Here is a 7,967-nt window from a genome sequence, read left to right on the forward strand (position 1 = left end):
TACATACAAAATTGTAGTAGATGCTGTCATAAATCATATGTGATCTGAGGTCGCAGTCTGTGGTCTAGCAGAGATCAGGATTTTGTTCAAAGTGAAAGTAAAAATCTCTCAGTTGTGTCTGACTCTTTGTGACCCCATGGACTGTAGTGCATGGAATTCTCCAGGTCAGCAGACTGGAGTGGGTAGCCTTTCACTTCTCCAGGGGATCTGCCCAACCCAGGGATGGAACCCAGGTCTCCCACATTGCAGGCACATTCTTTACCAGCTGAGCCACAAGGGAAGCCCAAGAATACTGGAGTGGGTAGCCTATCCGTTCTCCAGGGGATCTTCCATACCCAGTAATCAAACTGGGGTCTTCTCCAATGCAGGTGGATTCTTTACCAACTGTGCTATCAAGGAAGCCATCTATGATAGACTACTTTCAGAGCTTTGTTTTCACATTGCTGCATGATCATCAAGTAACTCAATTAAGTATCACTCTGCACTTATTGTGACACTAGTTGGTATATCTACACTTCCTTCCCTTTGAGTTTACAGCATGTCATATTGTACTTTTAAATAGTCTGTCTCTGTCGACTGTACAAACTATGCACCTTAAGAGAGTTTAACTCTCTTAAACTTCAGAGTTCATTTGTAAATTTGATGCATATATATAACTGAATATGTATCTTTTTAAAGACTGAATTCATATTTTCCTTTAAATGAATTTTCCAAAGCTGGCGTCTAAAGAACTCTATCATCTTCTCAACTCAACACACTACTGATACTATGCATAAAAGAGATAACTAATGAGAACTTACTATATAGCACAGGAAACTACTCGATGCTCTATGGTGAACTAAGTGGGAAGAAAATCCAAAAAAGAAAGGATATATGTATACATATAGCTGATTTGCTTTGCTATAGTACAACATTGTAGAAACACTGGAAGAAACATTGTAGAACATTGTAGAACATTTCTACATTGTAGAAATATTGTAGAAACATTGTAGAACAGTAGAAACATTGTAAAGCAACTATGCTGCTGCTGCTGCTAAGTCGCTTCAGTCGTGTCCGACTCTGTGCGACCCCAATAGACAGCAGCCCACCAGGCTCTCCTGTCCCTGGGATTCTCCAGGCAAGAACACTGGAGTGGGTTGCCATTTCCTTCTCCAGTGCATGAAAGTGAAAAGTGAAAGTGAAGTTGCTCAGTTGTGTCCAACTCTTAGCGACCCCATGGACTGGAGCCCACCAGGCTCCTCCGCCCATGGGATTTGCCAGGCAAGAGTACTGGAGTGGGTTGCCATTGCCTTCTCCAGCAACTATACTGCTGCTGCTGCTAAGTCATTTCAGTCGTGTCCGACTCTGTGTGACGTCATAGATGGCAGCCCACCAGGCTCCCCCATCCCTGGGATTCTCCATGCAGGAACACTGGAGTGGGTTGCCATTTCCTTCTTCAATGTATGAAAGTGAAAAGTGAAAGTGAAGTCGCTCAGTTGTGTCCGGCTCTTCGAGACACCATGGACTGCAGCCCACCAGGCTCCTCCATCCATGGGATTTTCCAGGCAAGAGTACTGGAGTGGGGTGCCATTGCCTTAAAAAGGGCTCTATGAACTCAAAAGAACTCTAGGATCTCTAGGAACTCTAGGAACTCTAGGATCATTTCTGACTCCCTTTTTTCTTCTTTCTTAGTGAATAAGTGAAATTAGTGCCTATTAATTCTTCAAGATGGCTCATCTCTCTCTTCCCATTGCTTCTCTGTTGATTCTGTAAATTATCACTGCACACTAGAACCTACTGTAATAGCCTCTTGATTTGTCTTGCTGCTAGTTTTCTGCAACCCAAACCATCCTTTACACTATCACTAGATAAGTGGATCCATTACTATCCATTTCCAAAATCTTTCATAGCTCTTAATTGTTTCTCAGATGAAGGTGAGATGATTTGGCTTATTACTGATGGTTCTGAATAATTTGAATCCTGCCTTCTCCCTGCTGCATGCCTTCTGGCATCTCCCCAACCTTCTTCTTAAATTGTTCTCTTTAGTAAAAATTTTACTCATTATGATCCTTTTCGGTCATCTATATCATTACTTGCACTTGTTATGGCATGCACTAGAATATTCTCTTCCCAGCCTACTTACCAGCTGTACTCATCTCAACTGTCCTAACAATTATTCCCTAATTCTTTGAAGAGATTACTCTGTGCAGCCTTTTGAGAATCTTTCTTTTATTATCTTTAATTACAAATTATAAATTTATTCTTATTTACTTTTCATGTTTTATTTCCCCAACTAGAGTGAGAACATCCCAAAGGCAAATTATTACCTAACATGTTGCATCTTTCATTGTGTCTTAGTGTTTAACATCATTCCAAATGCTTAATATATGTCCCCAAAATAATTTCCACCTTTACAGAGTATAAAATATTAAACAACAATTGCCCAATTTGGGTTTCTGAAAAACAGTCAGAAAGAACATGATAAGTTTACAGATAGGAAGGAGAGCTGCTTGCGAGGAGCACAGGATGTGTCTGAGAAGACGTGGCACTATCTCATCAGGTCAGAGAATTAGGATGTAGAGAAGAGCATGTGCCGTCAGTGGAGGTGAATGGCAGAGGGATGAGAGGAAGGTGGTTTATGATTGGGAATATTTTAAAAGAGCTTAGCAGAGACCAAAATGAAGGTCTGTGGATGTCTGGTTTTACAATCATATTTCCAATTCACTTGAAGACTATTTCTTTTTAGGTTACAGTGCCTGATTTTTCACTTTTTACATTTATAAATGCTATTAAATCTGATATGGTGCTTAATGCTTTTACAATTTAAATAGGATCAGTTAGGAACTATGGTGCAGAGAAAGTTGAAACCACATAGAAAACTGTACTGGGGAAATCAGCCTAATCACTGGCAGCCAAAGGAACACAACTCAACGTGATGACAAATTTATATAGGATTAGTGGGTGTAACAGCCACAGGAGGTAAATCCACTGGGCAAGGCATGAAAGCAGGAGGTCTCTGCTGAACTTTGGGGTTAGTGCTAGTTATGTTAATAATGGTTGAAATGATAAAAATAGCAAGGTGGTAGTGGTGGCACCACAGCCCTATGGCATCACGTATGATGGTGATATGTTTTGATTCTGGATTATGTTAATTAATAGAGTGTAAATTAAAGAATTCAAGGTAGAATGCTAGTTCTTTAAGACCAGATCTAAAAGTACAAGGTAGCAACAACCATTGTACTATAGATGCCAAATAAACACCCTTGGGTCACAGCCTTTACAGTAATAACAAATCTTGCTGCCCCAAATCACTGGGGTATTAAAGCATAGATTAATAAAAATGAAAATACTGTATAATTTCTGACTTGTGCTAGTCGATGCTGGCTCTGAGCTGTAGTGTTCGACCCTTTCTGGGCACCATCTTGTTCAATATGGAGCTCCTGTGAAGTTATGCAGCATCACAGCCCTGTCTGGGCCTGGCTGTATCCATACACTTAAATTCTTGATCCAATGAAAATGTCAGATATCAACTTATCATCTCATTCACACAAGAATCATATTGCTTACAAAAATTTTGTTTGCATTTTCAGGTTCTAGTAAAATGGTTTTATTTTTATGAATTCAAAATGTTGTAAAATAAAATTCATGGAAATAGCCATCATTACAAATGCCTTATTTGTTTTCTGAAATAAGTGAAGCTAGGCACATAACAATAACAAATAAAACCAACAAAACATAAAGAAAATCATGATGCTTTGTAAAAAGGGCAATGATCAATCATTTATCTAGAATTTTATTATATTGACAACTTAACCATAGTGGATTATATGAACAGATTTAATTTGATTATGTCAGATGGCAACTTTTTAAAACCTTAACAGTGGGGAGAGAGTTAAGATGCTTTCTGGAAAATATTATTTATAATTAAAGATAAGGTATTGCCATCTCAGAATTCATTTTTATGTTAAGCTAAAAATCTAGATTGTTTGCAGATTTTTCTTCTTCTGAAATTTTGAGATATTCCAAAAGATCTTCTAGATCCCAGAAACAGCAATAACTGGACTATTCTGTCAATAAGATAAGATACTATAATAGAATTAAAAAAAAAAACAACACTTGTCCCTTAAGTCCCAACACACACTGTAAATGAATTTAATAATTTATATTGAAATATGTCAGGCAAGTGGAAAAAAATTTTAAATGTAACAGTACTCGAGTTTTCTATTAACATTCCCTGTAATGCTGGCAGAGAATTTACAGATTAAGTACAGATCTTTTCCTTGCAACTATAAGTTAGTTTATATCTGTAAGAAGTCCTCAAGTGACAAATAATGTCATTTCCATATTTGTGTCCTAGGAATCTAGTACAGGATTTTGTTCAAACTAAACTGATGCTGAAGCTGAAACGCCAATACTTTGGCCACCTCATGCGAAGAGTTGACTCATTGGAAAAGACCCTGATGCTGGGAGGGATTGTGGGCAGGAGAAGAAGGGGACAACAGAGGATGAGATGGCTGGATGGCATCACTGACTTGATGGACATGAGTTTGAGTGAACTCCGGGTGTTGGTGATGGACAGGGAGGCCTGGCGTGCTGCAATACATGGGGTCGCAAAGAGTCGGACATGACTGAGTGACTGAACTGAACTGAACTGAAATGCTAATTCCATTGCTAGTGAATAGATGAGTGAATTAAATTTCAAATGAAAGCAGGAAGTGAAAATAGAAATAATATAAAGGGTTTAAACAACCTGAGTACAATATTTAAGAGCCTGTGTCATGTCTCTGGTACATAATCTGGACTCTTGAAAGGGCTTTTTTTTTCTATTTTCCTGGGTAGCTACATCAAGGTGTTCATGAATGTTGATGGAGTCATCAATGCCGCCGTTTGGCAAACAGTGACAAATTTGTGCTTGCCTCAACTAATTCCATCTCTAGACCTTTTGGGGATTTTTGGGGGGCTGCTCTGGGTCTTCTTTGCAGCATTCAGGCTTCTCTCATTGCTGTGTGGGCTTAACTGGCCAGTGGCATGTAGGATCTTGGTTCCTTGATCAGGGATGGAAACCGTGTTCCCTGCCTGCACTGGAAGGTGGATTCTCAACCATTGGACCAGCAGGGAAGTTCCTCTAGACCATTTTATCTTTCTTATTTTCTTTTTCAAATTAGTTTCCTACCCTAGATGGTCAGTATTTAAGTACTTTCCTTTTTTTAAATAGTAACTCACCCACCCCTAAAACCTAACATTAGGAAAATTTGAAAATCCTGTAAGAATGCAACCCTCTCACAGGTATCTTTATGAAAGAAAATCAGGGGTCAGAGAACAGGGTGGATTGCACAAGTCTATGAAATGACTATGTGGCAGAGTCAGTAACTGAACAGCTAGGCTCTGTTTCATGGTACATGGAAACTTGGTCCATCTGGGCTGATATTCTCTGGTTATCTCTTTCTCCCCTCCTAGAACTTCGGGATCCCATCTTGTCCCTCCCTGAATCTACTTTCTTCCCTAAGGTGTGATCCTGTTTTGCATAACCTAGTCTCCCTCACCTACTGACTTTTGGTTGTTTCAGTTTATGGGAAGAATCAGAATGAGGTGGGAGGATGAGGGAGAAGATGAAGAGAAGTCTGGGTGTTTTTTCTCTGTTCCTCCTGCTCTGAGCAGCAATTTGTGTTACTTACTTGGTCTCTCTCTAGTCTAGGGCTCCTCCTCATGCCTTCAGTTCCCACTGGCTTCCAGTAACTCAATTTTCTCCCCCTGCTTTTTCAGAACTAGACTGGCCTCTTTGTTCTCTTAAACCCAATTACACCTCTGTTAATAGATCCTTCTCTAAAATCTCTTCCAGTTGTGCTCTTTCTTACCAGGAAAGAGAAATGAACAACAGATAAAATGATCACTTAATAATTGGGAAGTCTTTTTGATGAAGGTTTTAAATCTGAATTCAAATGCCAGCTAAGTCTACTTTTAGTTCTCAAATCTTATGTAATATTTTCCTTGCTTTTTCTGCATGAAGTTAAAGTTATCAGTTACAGTGCAAACTTCTCCTAACTCCTTTAAGAAGCACAATGAAAGAAAAAGGATTGTTTTCTAAAATCAATTTTCTTGGATTAAAAATTATATATTTGTAATTATTATTATTTCTTTTGAGACAATAAAGTACTTCTGGTAAGGAGTTGCTTTTGTCCTTTCTCTTTAAATGGCAGTGAGTTTGTTGGAAGATTTTTGTGTGATGGTGTAATGTTTAAATTAAATATAGATTTGGGGTTCTGAGCCTGCTGAGATGAGTGTGCTGAAAACATGACCAATCACAACAAACTGGAAGGATGGTCATTGAATTGGTTGGCATTTGTTTATTCTCTAGACAAACGATTTGACTTTTTCTCAGCCTGAATTGAAACAAATGGCTTTGGTGGTGTCAAGACCAGATGATGTAGTCTAATCATCAGGTTTATATCTTAAGCAAGTCAATTCCTGGTTTCCATTAGAGTTACAATAAAAGTGGCATTACAAATAAACTTTGTCATTGCTACTTGCTTTCCCTCTGGAATTCTGTAGCACAGTGAACCAAGCTATATCCTTTAGTCTATTTTTAGTATTGTCATCTTCAAGTCCAAAACTAGTTTTGTCAATCCACACAACTACTTCCAGTCCTTAAAGATGTCCATCAAAAATGTTATTGCTTGTCTGGACTATGTGTTCAGAGACTCCAGTCTTTTATACCTCCAGGACACACTAAGTTTTGTCACGTCTACACAGCTATAACTTTTGGCAGAAGAATCCAACCCAAGTCTGACAGTGTTTCCACTGTTTTCCCATCTATTTCCCATCACTTCATGGGAAATAGATGGGGAAACAGTGTTAACAGTGTCAGACTTTATTTTTGGGGGCATCCAAAATCACTACAGATGGTAATTGCAGCCATGAAATTAAAAGACGCTTATTCCTTAGAAGACAAGTTATGACCAACCTAGATATCATATTGAAAAGCAGAGACATTACTTTGTCAACAAAGGTCTGTCTAGTCAAGGCTCTGGTTTTTCCAGTGGTCATGTATGGATGTGAGTGTTGGACTGTGAAGAAGGCTGAGTGCCAAAGAATTGATGCTTTTGAACTGTGGTGTTGGAGAAGACACTTGAGAGTCCCTTGGACTGCAAGGAGATCCAACCAATCTATTCTAAAGGAGATCAGCCCTGGGATTTCTTTGGAAGGAATGTTGCTAAAGCTGAAACTCCAGTACTTTGGCCACCTCAGGTGAAGAATTGACTCATTGGAAAAGACTCTGATGCTGGGAGGGGTTGGGGGCAGGAGGAGAAGGGGGCAGCAGAAGATGAGATGGCTGGATGGCATCACTGACTCGAGGGACGTGAGTCTGAGTGAACTCCTGGATTTGGTGATGGACAGGGAGGCCTGGTGTGCTGTGATTCATGGGGTCGCAAAGAGTCGGACACAACTGAGTGACTGAACTGAACTGAACTGAATAATATTCTGATGTGAAACAATTCAAAATGGCACAACACTTCTTCAAATGTTCTGAGAAAGCAACTGTTTCTGAGAAGGAAACCAAATTTGAAGTACAAATCATAAAAATAAACTACAAAGGCTTGCCACATAGCAGAGTCACTGAACTCCCACTTCTCTGAAAGATACAGATAAGGGTCTAACACACACTACTCAGTTATTTCTACAGGAAGCAGAACTCCCATCAGATGAAAACTGCTAACCAGAATCATGTAGATCCCAGACCAGTTACAGTCAGAGGATTGCCAATGCCTGAGACTTAACCTTGATACCAGCCAATCTGAGAATTGTGCACAAGCTGTTCAAGCACCCTGCAGCCCTCTCCCTCACACTGCCTTTAAAACCTCTCTCCTAACTAGCCACATGGAGATGGTCTTAGGGCATTGGTGCACCATCTTCCTAGGTTGCTGACTTCCTGAATAAATCTACTTTTCCTTTTCCACCAATAAAACACCACCACCAAGAACAAAAAAACA

Source organism: Budorcas taxicolor, chromosome 14, assembly GCF_023091745.1.
Source record: "Budorcas taxicolor isolate Tak-1 chromosome 14, Takin1.1, whole genome shotgun sequence".
Lineage (NCBI taxonomy): Eukaryota > Metazoa > Chordata > Mammalia > Artiodactyla > Bovidae > Budorcas > Budorcas taxicolor.